Here is a 17,178-nt window from a genome sequence, read left to right as displayed (position 1 = left end):
GTACTTGCTTAGTAAGCACAAAGCCCTGGGTTCAACCTCCAGCGTTGAATAATGATAATAATAATAATATAATAATAATAATGGCCCAACCTCTAGCATTGAGTAATAATAATAAGGGTTCAACCTCTAGCATTGACTACTACTACTACTAGTAGTAGTAGTTGTAGTAAATAGAAAGCTCACAGATTGGGAGAAGACCTTTACTGGCCATACAACAGACAAGGGACTGATATCTAAAATATACATAGAACTCAAAAATTTAAGTTTCCTCAAAACAAATCCTTAAAGAACCAATTGCCCCCTTAATAAATGGGCTAAAGACCTAAAAAGAGCCTTATCTGAAGAGAAAATGAGAATGGACAAGAGACACATGAAGAAGTGCTCAATATCACTGGCCATAAAAGAAATGCAAATCAAAACAACATTGAGATTCTACCTCACCCCAGTAAAAATGTCCTGTAATTCTCACCACTTTGTATGGCTATGGGCTTATTTGTCAGAGTTATACATAGTGAACCCTTGAGAAGCATCAAGCTGGTGACCATAGCAAGTGTAAAGACACTGAAACTTGGTTTGTAGTGATCTGTTTGCCACAGGTGTGATTGGACTGTCCACAGGACACAGCATGCTGTAATAGGTCAGGATCATAGTAGGCTCAGGCAGCGCTTTGTCCTTTGGGAGCTATGCTCCTAGAGAACCATCTGAATGGTATGGGTTTGGAGAAGTCCAGGGAAAGAAGTCACACAGACTGGCATTCCCAATCCAGCAGCCCCTGCCATGGTAAAATTAGCATGCTGAATACCTGGTCTGAACCCCCTGCTCATCCTTCCCCATCCTAGTATAGTGAACTTAGAGGGGTCAAAGTTCCATAAGTGGGGTTAAAGAAAGTGTTATTAGGTGGAAAGGTGTGGTGGTCAGTGTTGGGCAGCTAAAAGGTCAAACAGCATGAAAGTAACAGACTCTACCAGGCACACCCTGACTTACCCATATCCAGGCTTGGCCAGCTCCCTTACCTTCCTGGTGTGTGACCCCTCACAGTTATTCCTGAAGGGCCTGATGAAGTCACTTATCATGTTAGAATCTGTCTTTCTGTGTTTCTTGGGGAACAAGGTGGCCCCCAAGGGCATTCATAAGAGTGAAGATTGCCAGAGCTTTCTGAGGACATGCTTGCTCTGTGAACATTGTGGATCTGTGTTGCATAATATGTAAGCATCCTTTAAGGCAGGGACAATAATAATAGCCCAGTTTTTCTGTATCTCCAGAGTGTCCCACAGTGCCTGGCATAAAGTAGGTATACAGTCAGTATTTGTTGTAGTGAATCAATGAACAAAGTCACTCAGGCATTATTGTAAGTATCAAGAAAAGTCTTTTGTCCTCTCTGAGAAGATAGCCACTCACTGGAGTTCTAGCTGGGCTTCAGTCCATCTGAGGAGAGGGAGCCCCAATAAGTTCTTCAGGTTAAACTAGAGTTTACCTTATCCCGTGGTGCCTGTCATAGATAGAAGCCTCTTAGCTATGCTCTTTTTGTCCTAGTCACATGAACCCTCTCATCCAGAAGGCTAGCGCCTGGGAGCTGCTCTGCTCTTCTGGGTCAGAAAGTGCCACTTATTACAGTCTAATCATCTTGTTTTTGGATTTGCTTTTTAAATGTCATCTACTTAGAGTAAGTTTCTCACCATATACTTGTGTATGTGCAAATACTAAAAGATAAAGAGAAGCCTGGAAAGGTAAGGGCACCAGGACAGGTGGTCTTCTTCCCTAATGTGTTTGGGGTAGCATCTGAGACTCTAAGGAAGGATGACTTCTATGTCAAGATGAGTAAGGGGTCAAGCTGGGGGTTTCAAGAGAGAAGTGAGAAAAAGAGCTTAGGTGCTTGCTCACATAGGGGCTTGGAGCTTGTCAGGCTCTTTGAAAGGTTTGAGACTCAATTATCCACTGGAAAGACATTTTTTATATCTTAGTTTTGCTTTTATGTGTATTATTGTTTTAAATGATAGGCGCTATTCTACAGTCATTCTTGTAGTTTGAGGAGATCCTTTCTTGGATTTTAACAATTCATATAAACCATTCCTGTGCTCTCACTACCCATCTTGGGCTTCTGTGGGCCAAGATTGGGCTTTCTTGCTTGTACTCAGGGTCACTTCTACTGGCATGGGTCCTCAGCACTCTGAGCCCTGAGCGGGATGGGTCCTGATAAGGGTGGCTGCAGTGCCACATGCAATGTGTCCTAGACGTCCACCGTGTCAGAGTTGAAGCCGTCTGTGAAGTGGTAGAAATGAAATCTAGCCCTAGAGAAGAATATTCTGTATGCCTTCAGACCACCTGTGAAACACTGCTGACTGTCAGGAAGAGGAAGCACTGGGGTGTAAAGAAATCTGCATTCCTAGACAGCACCAACTGCCATAAGGGCTCCCCTCACAGAGAAACAGCTAAGAGGTTAACGTCCCCACCTTCCAGTGTCCTCACTCTTCCTGTAACCTTGTAGGGTCTCTGCAGAAGGTATGGTGTGGACATAAAGCGTAGTGAAGTCCTTTGGCTTGTGGCTGTGAGTGGGTGGTATGGTACTGAAAGCTATTGAGGATAGGGTGTCTGATCCTGCTGTGCCATCCTCCATTTCTGAGACTGTGACTGGAATTTGATGTTATCTAACGTGACATAGCAGGAGAAGGAAAAACAGTGGAAGGAGCTGTGCTGGAGAAGGGGGAAAGGAAGAACAAGAGATGCTGTCAGTGGTCAGGTGATGGCAGTTATTACCAGCAGTGGTCTGGTCTTCTCTTGCTTCTCTCACCTGAGTGTATGTGGACAGTACCCTAGAGAAGGGCCCTTTAATTTCTTCTGCCTTCTCTTTAGGGCTTTGCACTAATGTCATTTGGTGAGAGTTCTTAAAACCTGCTCGTTCTTAGCAATTCTGATCAATTGAGTAATACACACACACACACACACACACACACACACACACACACACACAAACAATTTTTTGGCTGGGCCTGGGCTCTATCCCTGAGCCTCTCTGTGATCAAGGCTAGCACTCTACCACTTGAGCCACAGTACCACTTCCAGCCTTTTCTGAGTAGTTTATTGGAGATAAGAGTCTCATGGACTTTCCTGCCAGGGCTGGCTTTGAACTGTGATCCTCAGCCTCCTGAATAGCTAGGATTACAGGTGTGAGTCACTGGCACTCTGCTAGTAATATTTTTTTTTTCAGTTGGAAAAACACTTTCATGGCTAAAAAATGGTAAATTACATCAGGTATTGGTAGCTCACAACTGTAATCCTAGGCTGAGATCTGAGGATCACAGTGCGAAACCAGCCCAGGCAGGAAAGTTTGTGAGACTCTTTTATTAACCACTCCAAATATGGAAGTGGAACTGTGGCTTGAAGTGGTAGAGTACTAGCCTTGAGTACAAAAGCTCAGGGACAGTGCTCAGGCCCTAAGCTCAAGTGCCAGGGCTGCCCAAAAACAGAATGTAAATTATACCATGATATATAAAGTCTGTCTCCTGTCCCATCCTCCACCCTTCCAGATCCCCTTCTCAGAGATGCCAATGGCATGTGCTTCTCGAGGTAATCTATATGTAGGCTAGCAGGCATGCATAAGCCTACATTAAACAGATTTTACTTTCATGGTGTCATGCTGCACAGTTGCTGCACATACTGATTTTACATTACAATAGATCATTGTAACATTAGGAGTTCTGCATTCTTTTGCCTAGCTGTCTCCTCACTACCACCTGTGTTGTAGGTGCCTCACCCAGTGCTTTCTGGGTGCAGGTTAGGTTCTTACCAACCTGTTCTTGGCACCAATGTGTTAGCTTTTGAAAGAGGCTGCTCCCTGTCCCTCCCTATTCCTGCTATGGAACCTGGATTCTGGCACAATTGAGTATCACCCCAGCTGGAAGGAGAATGTGGGTTTAGATTTCATTTGGCATTATAGATACATTTTATAGAGTCATGTGGGAAGGTTGACTTCAGCTTCTGCAGTTCCAAGATGGTATAATAATAATTGTGTGAGAGTATATCCCATAGCAGCAGTGTCATGGAGATTGATAGAAGACCTGTGTGGCCCACTTCAGGACCAGCAGCTGGATAAGCTTCTGGGAACATACCTGCCCATTCTTACTCCTATCTAATAAGAAGTTTGGGGATACAAAGGAAGTCACTGTTGCTAGCTGGCCATGCAGATACGCCAGAGAGTAGAATCTGATGACCCCTTCCAAAGAGCTCTCGAGTGTTTGCGTATAAGATTGCTTCAGTGTAGATTGGGACCCTAAGTAAGCCTCTATGGGTGAGTGGAGGTCTGGCAAACTTTAGCCATTAGCCCTCCAGCATCTGCTTCATGAATGCCATTGGCTGACGAACACGGAGGCAGCTCTTGCTTCTGGCTCTGGCCTACTCTGTGAGCACTGCTCTGGCAGTAAATACCAGCTAGCGTGTAGCACAAGGTCTCTGTTGAGTGAACCCAGCTCTGGCAGAAGGCCACAGAAGAATGGGTGCAGAGAGATAGCTCAGAGGGCTTGCAGATGGCAATTTTCAGGGAAGAGACAGCTTGCTTCCTTCTGTTCATTTTTTTCTTAAATACTCTTGAGGTTTTGAGGCTCTTCATTGGACTCTGCTGCTGACTCAGTGAAATGTTCATCAAACCAAAAGGGGCAGAAAGGCCCTTGGGATCACAGGGCCTCATGCTTTAGCAATCCAGGAAGCCGACCTAGCCTGTAGTTTGCACAAGGGGAGCCAGGAACAATGGAGGAAGTGGAAGTTTTGCACATAGTAGATTTCAACACTTAGACTTACTCCTCAGGAAGGCAAATGGAGAGTGGGGGGTGCATGGGCTAAAGAAATTAGTAGGAAGAAGCTTTAGAGGGGAGGGAAAGCTCTTTGCATGAAAAGATGCCATGAAGCACTTTGGAGGGCCAGATGTGCGCTGATCCTGTCTTTTGGTCCTTAGCCCGTCTTTCTCCAGTGTGGGCCAGCCTTCTCCTTGGCAGCTGCAGGGCCTGTGGACTATTTATTCAGGGGAGGTGATTATGGTCACAATCCTTTATACCTGAGATGAGGAGGGTCTGCTCCATGAGATCTCAGCACAGGCCATCCTTTGACATGCCTATGACAAAATAGGTTTATGGAACAAGCTGAAAGTCCTTGGTCAGCCTTAGAAATGTCCCTCCCTCCTTTTAGGACAGATTTGAGTGAGACATGCTATAGGAAGGAGCTTCTGGGAACAGGGTGCAAAGATTTTCTTTTTAAGCAAAAGGTTGTAAGTTTTTACACAGCTTTGGGGGATGGGCTGATGGTTTAGGCAGTACCTTTCACTAACTGGGATTTCTAGATATTTTACCATAGGTGGCTCTGTGGCTTAGTTGGCTAAAGCGCCTGTCTCGTAGATACTTTACCATATGTCATACGTTAAGTTGATTGCCTTACTGTATAGCTACTTTCTGTTGAATCTCTTGTATCCATTTTCTGTGGTTTCTATAGCAAATGTGGTAGCATAAAACAACAGAAATGTACTCTCTCACTGTTCTGGAGACAGAAGTCCAGAATTAGTACCAATAGGTGGCTCAAGGTGTTAGTGTAGCCGTGTTCTTTCCAGGTAGCTGTAGGAGAAAGCCAGGCCTTAGTTCTTGTCCTCTAGTGGCTTCCAGCATTCCATAGCTCATTATCACCTTCCTCCATTTTCAGAGTCACCTGTATACTATCTTTTCTCTGTGACTCTCTTTTCCTCTGCTTCCGTTATATGATCTTGTTCTCCTCTCTGAAATCCCCTCAGCTTCCTTTCAATTTATGATATAATTTTAGGCCCACCAGACCAATCCCAAATAATCTTCCTGGATCATAATCTCCAGTTTAATTACCTGGGTTGACTTTTTTTTTTTTTATGGAAGGTAACATTTACAGATTCCAAGGATTAAAAGACAAACACTTAGGGGATAAAAGCTCATAGAATCAGTTTGTGAGAACTATCTTGTCCAACATACCGTGGACATAATAAGAAAGCTGAGGTTTGGGGGGCTGAGTGATGGCCATGTCTCTGTCTTTGCCTCTGAGTAGGGTTATGTTGCTGGGCCTTGGATGGAAAATCCCCTCTCATTTTCCTGAGTTGTTACGAAGGTCTGAAAAAAATGAGTTTCCAAATCATGGCTGTTCGATGAACTTGTTGAATGAGCAAATTATAGTTTCACTTTTTTTTTTTTTTTTTTTGCATAGTGATGATAGAACTACCAGTGGGCCACGGAAGAAAGGAAAATAGATTACATACGTGGCATGGACCAGCAAGGGTAACCTAGTAAAAGTCTGTGCTGGGCTCTTATTTAGTGTGAGTTCTTGGTCCCAGCTGAGAAGTCACAGGAGCAAGGTCAGGTAACTTACAGGACAGACTGTTTCTACCTAAAAAAGGGGGTGTGGACTCACTTGTTGAATACCTTCTTGGCTGGGCAGCCTAGTAGGTAAAAGAGAAGATGTAGTAGATAAAACACACAATTCTTGTCCTGGTGTATGATAATCAAAGGACAAAGATTTTTTTAAATCATTATATAATTCTGAAGTAGAAAAGCACTTCTTAAAATGAGTGTGTATATTTTATAAACACATATATATTTATTGAAAATTCACAATAGTTCCTGTTCCTGAATCTTTCATGCTCAGGTGTTGCTTACAGGTTACCAGAGTTCCTCAGTTACTGGCTATAAGTTACTCAAGTCTCCAGTGGCTGGCTTCTCTGAAAGCAGCTGACTGAGCACTCTTGCTTAGAGTGATGGGCGCTCCTTACTTCCTCTTTCAGCTCTGTGCTTAGTCTGGCTCCCCTTGAGGCTTCTAGCTTTTCTTGGCTTCTGCCCAGACCTTCAGTGAGAGTGCTTGGCTTTCATGTGGCCTTGAGTCCACTTGGGAGCTGTGCTTCCTTTCTGCTCCTCTAGCTGAGTGCCCAGGCTAACCTCTGCTGGTATTTCCATTTCCACTCTCGTTGCTACCCTCCCTCCCGTTGCTTAGGAAGGGACCTTTTCTTGTATGTTTTAAGCTAAACCTAATGCGCACTCCTCGTGCACACTAGGACCATTTACGTGTTTTGGAATCTCATTCAGTTCTGGTTTTTGTACTCCACCCCAGCGAGCACAGCTTCAGTTACTCCTCTGAGTATCCTGTTTGAGAAGTGTTTGTCCTCCCATTTACAAGCAAGAGTCTGGAGCCTCACAGAAGTCACCCAGCTGCTCAGTGGCAAGGCAGGATTCATAATGCTCACACCATGGTTATTGCAAGTGAGTCTGTCTAGGCATAGATCAACCACCAAATTCACAGGATGGAGGAGTAGATCTAAAAGACATTATCTGTCTTTTTTAATGGAAACCCACAATTCCCTCTCTACCCCCTCTTCCAATTCCTCGCCTAGGCTCTGAGCTCTGTCCCTAAGCTTCTTTTGCTCAAAGGTAGGACTCTACCACTTGAGCCACAACACCACTTCTGGATTTTTCTGAGCATTTTATTAGAGATAAGAGTCTCAGGCTCCCTCACAGGGAGACTGGGTAGGATCTTCCTTCTGGCCAATGGCTAAGCACTGAAGGAGCAGGAATAGGAAGATATCAGATGCCATGACCTGAGAAAACCGTGGTGGAAAGTTGAGTGGTTACTTCCTTCCTGCTGCTTCTGGTCAGGTGTGGTTCCAACAAAGCTGCTTTTCCATTTCTAGTGTGCTTCCATTTTCTCATGCCTGTCTTTCTGGAGGTAGCAGTGCCATCCACATGGATGGAGCTGGCGGGGAGGGGCAGGGGTGGAGGGTGAGGAGGACTGGGCTATGGAAGTAGTGAATGTGGGTCCTTAGTGAGAGAGGAGGGCTCTCACAAAGTACACCCCTGGGTTCTACCAGTGGTTCTGGTAGACTGGTTCTACCACCCCCCTTCATTGTTCAGAGGAGAAGGGGCAGTGGAATGAACACACACAGAGGGTAGCACACAGAGACCCGACCCTTCCTGAAGATGCTCTGTGCTGTGTCAGGCTCTGCCTCAGACGGGAGGTGAAGTCACAGCCCTCTGGGGAGCCAATCTGCCATGGAGGGGTGAATAACCAAGGAGCCAGGCTATTTTGGCTCCTTCTGCTGAAGAAATATCCTCTTCCTCGTGTCACTTCTCTTCATGGGTTACTCCTATCCTCTGAACCAAGACTTCCTGAGGGAGAGGCCACAGCTTACACTTTTGTCACTTCCCACAGCCTCAGCCTAAGCGATTTGATGATCTATGGTGTACGTTCAGATCGAGGCACACCCAGCATCTAGCATCCGAGGAAAAGGGAAGTGATGCTTAGCTCTCAGAGCTGCTCCCTTCTCCCTTAGGAGAGACCCAGAAGGGGTGAGGACCTTGCCCAGGTCTGCAAGTTTATTGGGGAGCAGAGCTGGTTGTTGAGAGCCAGAATTGAGGCTTTCATTCTAGGTGCTGTGGCGCTGTCAGGCTGCACCAGCGGAGGAAGAGAGGGCATGGCAGGTGCCCGGAGCAAAGGTGTTGTTTCCCATGGTGCAGCTGGTGACTGGTGCCTTCTATCATGCTAGGTATTGGGTCAGGCTCACCAGCAGCTTTTGTTTTTAAGAAGGATCCAATCATGGATGCATTCTTTGAAGCAGTTAGGGTTGGAATTTTGTTGCTTTGTTTTATTACCTTCTTTGTAAAGTAGGCTCAAGTCTATAATCCTAGCTGAGAGTAGAAGGATCTTGGTTTTAAGGCCTCAGTCTCAGCCAATAGTTGGGCAGAGTAATAGGTATCTGTCATCCCATTTACAAACAGGAAGCATCAAATAGGATTGTTGTCAATAGGAAGATTGTGCTGTAGGCCAGCCTGGGCAAAAAGTGAGGCCTTATCTCAAAATAGCCAGAACAAAAAGAACTGGAAGCAAATGTGAAGCCTGAGTTCACATTTTAGTACCATTAAAAAAAAAAAAAGCCATTATAGGCTCATGCCTATAATCATGGCTACTTAGGAGGCTGAGATCTGAGGATCACAGTTCAAAGCCAGCCTGGGCAGGAAAGTCTATGAGACTTTTACCTCCAATTAACATCAGAAAACTTACTGTGGCTCAGAGTGGTAGAGCACTAGCCTTGAGCTGAAGAACTCAATGACAGTGCCTACACCCCGAAGTCCCTGAATTCAAGTCCCATAACTGACAAAAAATTAAAAAGAAAAAAAGTTCATTGTTTTGCTGAATTTCATACATTATTTTACACAGATTAAGTTTATTTTGTACTATATTTTGACTTAGGGTGTTTGTCTGCTTTAGGTGGCAATAGACCAGAAATGGTCTATTGGTGGCCTAACATGGTAGCCTACATTAGTGTGGAGAAAGGAGATCAGTACTCTCCCTGCATGGTGGAGAAGGACAGCCTCAATAGGGCCCTGTGTGTACCCCGTGGTACCAGTAATTCCAAGCGATAGTGTGGAATTCAATGATAATATTTCATATTTTCAAAAATTTCCCACAAATATCTTCTTATTTGTTTACCAAGGGTAATCTACGACATTTAATCCTGCCACAAGTAAGCCAGATTGGATGGAAGAATCTTAGTAAAGCTCACCTCTATGTAGATTTTTTGGTAACAAGTCTTTGTGATGAGGTTTTGCCCATGTTTTTCTGTTTTAGTAAAATAACTCAGACTTGCTACTTGAAAAAAATTTAATCTCAAATTCTATAAAATTTAATTAGAATGATTACCGAGGAAATGCATATATAGAAATGATTTTATTTTATATAGTATGAAATTATTCTATAGCATTTATTTGAGCTTTTGATGGTTTCTAGAATTTTTTACTTATTTGATGTTAGGTGACTCACATTTTGGGTCAGGTATTGCCAGGACATACATAGGCCTGTGCGTGTGTGTGTGTGTGTGCGTGCGTGCGTGTGTGCGTGCGTGCGTGTGTGTGTGTGTGTGTGTGTGTACATATGTGTACACATATCCCCTGAGTGGCTGTTGAGTCAGGGCAAAATGCAGTCTGAGTAGCGATGGCTAGCTGTCCTCAGAGTTGAGCCCAAGGACTGGGAAGAGACCTTCCCTCCCATGCGTGGGCTCAGGAAGGCCCCTCAGCTGCCACACTGCAACCCAGCACAGGGTGGGGACATAGAAGGACTCAGGGATGGGTTTCCTGGAGGCCTCTCTTTGTCCCTAAGTGAGTTCACTGTTACCAAAGTGGCATCGGTGGAATAGAATCACCTAGAAATTTTGGTCAAGACTGCCTTGCCTCTCTTCTAGAAACTCTCAAAAGGCCATCCAGCCCGTTCTCTTTCTGCCCTGTGAGTACAGTAGGCTGAGTCTGTACTTTCAACACTTGGTTGGCTTCATCCAGGGCCTTGCATCCTATTTTCCCTGAGTACTTAAAACTTTCCTGGCTGACTTTGATACAGTGGTGTGTCCTGTGTATTTCCAGAGTCCGAGTTTCTACTACGTGGACAAGTAGAGAGATTTTTGGGATTGTCAGATGGTCTGTAGAGATGGTAACAATAGCAGTGAACACATTTCTAGTATTTCTGTGTGCCAGTGCGTTTATAGGGGTTAATGTGTCCAGTTCTTGCCACTACTCCCTGAAGGGGATGCCTCTAGCAGTCCATTTCACAGAGGAGGTGACTGTGGAGCAGAGGTTAAAGAAGCCAAGCTTGGTCAGGGGTAACCTAATAAGTGGCAGAGCCAGGATTGGGGCACAGGTGGCCTGGCTTTCAGGCTCTGGAGGGGATTGGTGTTTGGGTCAGGAGAATTACAAACAGCCATGTTAGCTTCTAGGGCCTCTGTATCCGGGTTTCCAAAATGAAGTTGAAGTCACATACTACTTGCATTTTTTTGCAGCTCCTAACCTCATTGTCAGTCAGTCCTGAGCTCAAAACCCTAGGCATGTTTAAATAGTTTAGGAGCTGACTTTTCTCCCTAAGTAGGGACAGGTGTTTTGGACACTGCTGTCTGTTAGAGATGCTGAGAAGCTAAAATAGAGTGTGGTTTTTAAATGTGCAGGTGTTTCCTTTTTTGGCCTCAGCCACACTGTGTTTAAGTCTCTCTCCCTCCAGCAGGACAACTCCAATCAGAAACATGCTATACTTGATGAAGGCTTCATCATGATGAGAGAGGTAAGAAAAAGAGGACTGCAGCCCAACTTGAGGCCTGGCACACCACACCCAGTTTTGGCAGTATTCTTTGCCTAGGCAGGTTCTCTGTGGGTCTGGGGCCTGGGTTATTTATCCAGGAACTTGAAGGAGTCCATGGCAGTGAGGTCTGAGCCAGCCTCTAGCCTCGCTGAGAGGCTCTCTACCAGAACTGTGTTATGGTTTTTGTCCTATGGCTTTAGCTTCCTTCTCCATGGCCATTCCTGGAGTTTTCCCTTCCTCAGCTTGCCTACCCCAGGTCCCAGTTTTCTGAAAAACTGGCTCACGTCTTCCCATGTGGCCTGTTTTAGGCTCTTCTCTGCTCTCTGTGTGTGAGGCCCACTGGAGCTTCATTTCCATTGGTCTATGGATAGGCACAACCAAACACGTTATTCTCCTTATGAGCCCAGGGTTCAAGATGTAGCTAGTGGGATGGAGGGGACACGTGCAAGGAACTGTGGGGTTGAAAGGGGACGCAAGAGGCCAACACAGAAGCCAAAAACACTGGTTACTTTAGTTATTTCTTTCTTTTTATAGTTTAATATATTTTAATAGCAAACTTACAGGAACAGCACAGAAGACAGACAACATTAAAAACATGTACTTGCATGTAGGACAACTCAGAAAAGTAGAGTGAATGGATGGAATCTACTACATGATAAAAATGCTACAAACACCATTTAGTTGCCATCAATAAGAAATTTATTTATTTTTTAAAAAAATCCAAATGCTAGCATTGTCCAGAAAAATTTAACAGATTTATTTATAATTGTTATAAAGTTGAACTGCTGAAACTTGTTCACTGAAACATTTTGACTTGCATTAATGCTTTATATCCCCGCAGTTATATTAAAAATTCACACACAAATGAAAATGGAAAAAACTGCCAATAACCTGATTTCTGTCCCCTATTTTTCCACTGGCAATCATATACTTAAGTACCTTTTGACCCCATGTGGAAAAAAAATCTAACATTCAGAACTACTGATAACAAGAAAAGGGGGCGGGGGGAAACTTTGAGAATGAAATGCTTAAATGGATTCTTAAGCACATTCTCCACGTATGCGGCGTGCTAGCTGGATATCTTTTTGCATAATTGTTACACGTTTGGCATGGATAGCACACAGATTGGTATCTTCAAAAAGGCCAACCCGATAGACCTCACTTGCCTCCTGCAAAGCACCAATAGCTGCGCTCTGGAAGCGCAGATCTGTTTTGAAGTCCTGAGCAGAGCTTGCGAATCAGAAGCTCAGTGGACTTCTGGAAGCGTCGAATGTCACGAAGCGCCACAGTACCAGGCCTGTAACGGTGGGGTTTCTTCACCCTCCAGTGGAGGGCCCACTCTTGTGAGCGGCCTTTGTTGCCAGTTGTTTCCTGGGTGCTTTACCACCAGTGGATTTGCGGGCAGTCGGCTTGGTACGAGCGGTGGTATAGAGAGGCCTTGCTCACCCCCTTCTCGGCTGGAAATTGGCAATGGCGCGGCGGCAGCGGTGGCTGCGAACACAGTTCTAGTTATTTCTCTTTTTGTTTATTTTTAAAGCACTTTCTTACTTTTTGATTCTGTAAAAGGTACCAGGTTCATTTGGTGTCATTGTTGTGCAGTTTCCAGAATGAGCTGTTTCTCCTAAGAAACTTTACTTCTTTCATTGGAGTAAAGTCTTAGAAATTAAAATCTGGTTACCACGTGGCTACAGTTATTACAGTTTCAAATTTTGTATTCTGAGCTGAGAAGCCATGGAAAACTTCTAAGTTACAAGAAGAGCAAAAGGCAACTGGGCCTTCCTTTCCACGAAGCCGCTTCTTACACTCCTCCTGTGTGTATTTCGGGTACTGTTCTGTACCTGAAATTGTTTATGTAGTGCTGATAATCACAGTCCCACTCCCTGGTTCCGGGTGAAGATGCAGAACGTGGTCTTGAATAAAAGATGCAGTACAACAGATCTTGGTTGTTACTTTGAGTCCTGTGATGGCTCTTGGTTAACTACTGGTTAGATTTCTAACCTGAGGGAAAAGCCTGAGAGAAAAAGAGTTGCCTATATATATTGAGCTCAGTAGACTGGGAGCAAGTGGGTCTTTAGAGAGCTTGCTTAAAGGTGTAGTCTTTTTCAGGGAAAAGACTAAGTGGTGGGGTCGGGGCTTATTCCTCCTGTAGGTGGTATGGAGTGAGGTGAGGAATACTGTGGATGCTACAGGTGGTTACATGGAAGATTGTGCTCCAACCCAAGGGCTTTAAGTAAGTGTATTTGTAGGTTCATAATACAGTCTGTGGACAGTCACCCTCAGAACGTAGCCAGTTTGGAACCCATTGCCTTAGCACTAAGTGGAGTGCTGGTAGGAATAGCAAAAAGAGGGTAATGACAGCAGAGAAGTCTCAAAGGAAGTAGGATAGTACTCAGTCACTGACCTATTTGGTAGGTGTCTAGATGACGTAGAAATGGAATTGGGTGATAGGATAGTTATTAGGGCCATGATGAAGGATATAGACATGGTGTGCTGGGTAGCCTTAGTGGGTAAATTGGCAAGAACCTGTCTCTGTCCCTGATGTTAGAAAAAGTGAGATCATGCTGCGTAAATCACATAGGCCTTGGGACACTGAGGCACCAAGTGAGACCTGTTGTCTTTAACACAGCATCTATGGATACCGTTGATAGCAAGTGATTTAGGTTCGTGTGTGTGTGTGTGTGTGTGTGTGTGTGTGTGTGTGTGTGTGTGTGTTTGTGTTTGCATGTGTGTGTTATCCAGAATACCTCTCATAATGGGATAAGGTCTGAAGTTAGTTTTTGTGGCCTCAGCTGGCCCATTGGCCTCTGGCATACTTGAACTTCTGGCCCTTGGAGCAGGCCTAGGGTTTGGTGTGGCTGTGTGGTGTTCCCAGAGCCTTGCCGAAGTGGCGGTACACCTCTCCACCCTTGTGAGGACCAGGCAGCAGGACAGTCCCCCAGCCTTTAGGGGAGTTGGGGAATACCAGGCCAGCTGGTCAAAGATGAGGGTCTTGCCCCCAGCCTTGGGATGCGGGTGCATTCCTGGCCAGTCACATGCAGTGTGCACACCTTGAGCTTGGGCACCTCCAGAACACGCACGTCATCTGTGATGCTCTCCACTACCACTACTGTCTGTCTTGTTCTCCCAACCAGGAAGATTTACCTTCTGGATCATCTGGGATAGAGATGGGTGGCCTGTTGGTGCAACTCATGAACAACCTCTTCAGCACAACTTGGTTGAAGGTAGACTTAATTAGATGTCTTGGCTCTTGGGTTCTCTGCGCCAAACCTTGCAGTCTTTGTTGTGGTGGATGTTGACTGCCATGGTGGCACCTCCTGCTGGGCCAGACCCGGTGGTTTAGGTTCTTTAACTTGGGAGATTCTGGGTGACTGTGCTGAAACCTCAAGGTACTCTTCTCCCTGGACAGTCCCATTCTGAGAGGAAATTTGGCTCTAATGCTTTTTAGTACAGCAAACAGCTCCCTCTCCTATCTGAAGGGATATAGAAATATGTTTTGTTCTTATAATTATGAGGATGTAATATATTCTGGAAGGTAATTGAATAAAGGCATCTTGAACTATTTGGTTGGCATATTTGTTCTTGGGTGACTCGTGATTCACATAGAATTTATACATCTCCCTCTAAGCTTAACCAAATTGACTGCATTTTCCCCTCCTTCCATTTAGAATTAACATTCTCATGTGTTTGTGGGGTAGACAGTCCATAAAGGCGAAGGTATTGGGGCTTACCCAGAATTACTTGTGACCTCTTCAAATGTAATGGCTGGGACCAAAGTGTGGGAACCATGAGGAGAAGTGCAGCCCTGGCTGGATGGGGGAGTGGAGGGGGTTGATGCAGGAAGGGAAGACTACATTTTTGGCATGCCCTTTTGGAGAACAGTGATGCCATCTTTTGAGGAAGAGAAGATCAGGGATGGAGCAGGCTCAATATGGGAGCAGCATGGACACTCCCAGAAAGTTGAGAATCTCCACGTGAAGGGCTGGGTTTCTCTGGGTTTTTTCTTTTTTTCTGACTCCTGTTTACCACATGGGATGCTATTTCTGAAATCACATGCTTTGGAGAAAGGAGCTCATGTGAGGATGAAACTGGCTAGAATAGTGTCCTCAAGCCTTATGCCTGTGATCTCATGGTTAGATATGGAGATGGAGCCTGGGGCTTCTGAGGAGGAGTTGGCATTGAATAATTTGTGAAGTCCTTTCAGAGGTACCTGGTCTGCTCTTCCTCATGGGTTTGTATTCTTCCCTCTGGGTGAAACTTGTACTCCACATCGCCTTGTCTTTTGGTCCTGCCTGCCTGGACATCCCCTACCCCCAGGGCTTCTAGTAGATGGATTGAAACAGCATGCTGCCTCTTCCTTGTCAGTAGCCCAGCCAGGAAGGGTGGAGAGGCTGTGCTTGGATCTGGCCATCCTTTGGATGATATATCATAAGAGATACCCACCCCCTCAATATTATTTCACAGTGTGTAGACTCTGCCTAGAAACAAAACATGTTCCGAAGAAGATACATTTCCTTATATTAATGGAGTAAAACATGAAAACCCAAACTGGGTCAGATAGAAGATAGTAGGAACAATAAGTTCTACTTGTATCTAATTGCAGCCAAGACCCAGTTAACCAAAAACGTATTATATTTCCAAAAGGAATGAGGTTTTGGTTTTGTGCACTTCCAGGGGAATATGATATATGGGTTGTAAGTAACATAGATGACGGGTGTTTCTGAGTTTTGAGTAAGGTTTCTATTTACAGTAACTGCCTCCTCTGAAAGGGCTCATGGCAAAATAACACCCAAGGCAGGAGCATCCCATGAGGTGCAAACTATGACCTTAGGGCAGGGTGGATCTGGAAACAGAAAGGAAACCCAGTGCTCTTGAGGCCTAGCTCTAATCCAGGGACAGTTCACTTTAAAGTCTTCACACACTCACTTGGAGAGTTTGGTTTGCAGGCCTTCCGAACTGGTAGATACAGCACGTTTCATTTAATAAGAACATTGAAAGCTGATAAGCTCACTCTTTTTATATGACACTAACTTATCTAATGAGTAAAGGTGAAAACTGTGAAAAGGGACATCAAACCAGGTGCATTTAATCTGGAAATAAGATCCTGTACATCCCACAACCCTGAGCTATGTTCATCTTCTGCCCCATATCACAGGTGTGGGAGAGTGGAACCCTAGAGAAGTGACCTTCAGGCATACTAGTCAAATGTAGGATTGGCTCTGTATTCCAATTTAACTGTTGTTCAGAATATTTCTTAAAATCAGAGAAGAATAATATATTTAGTATAATTTCTTCTGGGTTGGTTTTTTTTTTTTTTTTGGCCAGTCCTGGGCCTTGGACTCAGGGCCTGAGCACTGTCCCTGGCTTCTTCCCGCTCAAGGCTAGCACTCTGCCACTTGAGCCACAGCGCAGCTTCTGGCCGTTTTCTGTATATGTGGTGCTGGGGAATCGAACCTAGGGCCTCGTGTATCCGAGGCAGGCACTCTTGCCACTAGGCTATATCCCCAGCCCTCTGGGTTGTTTTTAAAACCTTGCCACCCTTTTTATATCTCATGACCAGAAGCCGGGGCCAGAGGGTTTCCTACCGTAATATCTGTCTTGTCTGAATGAGTTGATGCTATTAGTATGATGTCCCTGGAAGAACCAGTACACCATACCCTTTGACAGTCATTCCCATTTTATTCTAAAGTCTATGTTACTAGCTGTCTGAGAGATCTCAAAGAGTTATGAGGACAGGAATCTGGAGACCCTCAGGCCCTTCAGGGATGACTGGCTTGGTGTGATCATGACACAGTCATGTCTCCAGGAATTAAACCTGTAATGTATGCCCATAGGTCCCCTGTAAAGAGCCTGGTACCTTCTGGTGTCAGTGTTGTGTATAGAGATATCACATATGAGAAATAGAACCCATGAAGCTCCTATCCAGTAAAACAGCTGCTGTCGTTTGCTAAATACTGACTTTGTAGGTTATTGAGGATTTCCATATTTAGACGAGGAATCTATATCTGGATGGGATCTTGTTCTCCATCTGTTGAATGACATGGCAGAGGTAGCATTGGAGCTAGGGTCCATCTTGCC

General features: G+C 44.9%; 1 protein-coding gene and 1 pseudogene across 12 annotated transcripts in view; one reads left to right on the top strand and one right to left on the bottom strand.

Annotated features, from left to right (window-relative positions):
* Positions 1-13,873: 13,873 nt before the first annotated feature.
* LOC125356036 lies at positions 13,874-14,406 on the bottom strand (annotated as a pseudogene).
* Positions 14,231-17,178, top strand: part of Inpp4a (inositol polyphosphate-4-phosphatase type I A) — an 86,114-nt gene continuing 83,166 nt past the window's right edge. For all 12 annotated transcript variants that reach the window (XM_048352283.1, XM_048352281.1, XM_048352275.1 and 9 more), the window contains exon 1: positions 14,231-14,324. The gene's annotated coding sequence lies outside the window, so the exon portion shown is untranslated. The remainder of the gene's footprint in view (positions 14,325-17,178) is intronic.

This window comes from Perognathus longimembris, chromosome 8 (assembly GCF_023159225.1).
Source record: "Perognathus longimembris pacificus isolate PPM17 chromosome 8, ASM2315922v1, whole genome shotgun sequence".
Classification (NCBI taxonomy): Eukaryota; Metazoa; Chordata; class Mammalia; order Rodentia; family Heteromyidae; genus Perognathus; species Perognathus longimembris.
This window is presented reverse-complemented; position numbering and strand designations above follow the sequence as displayed.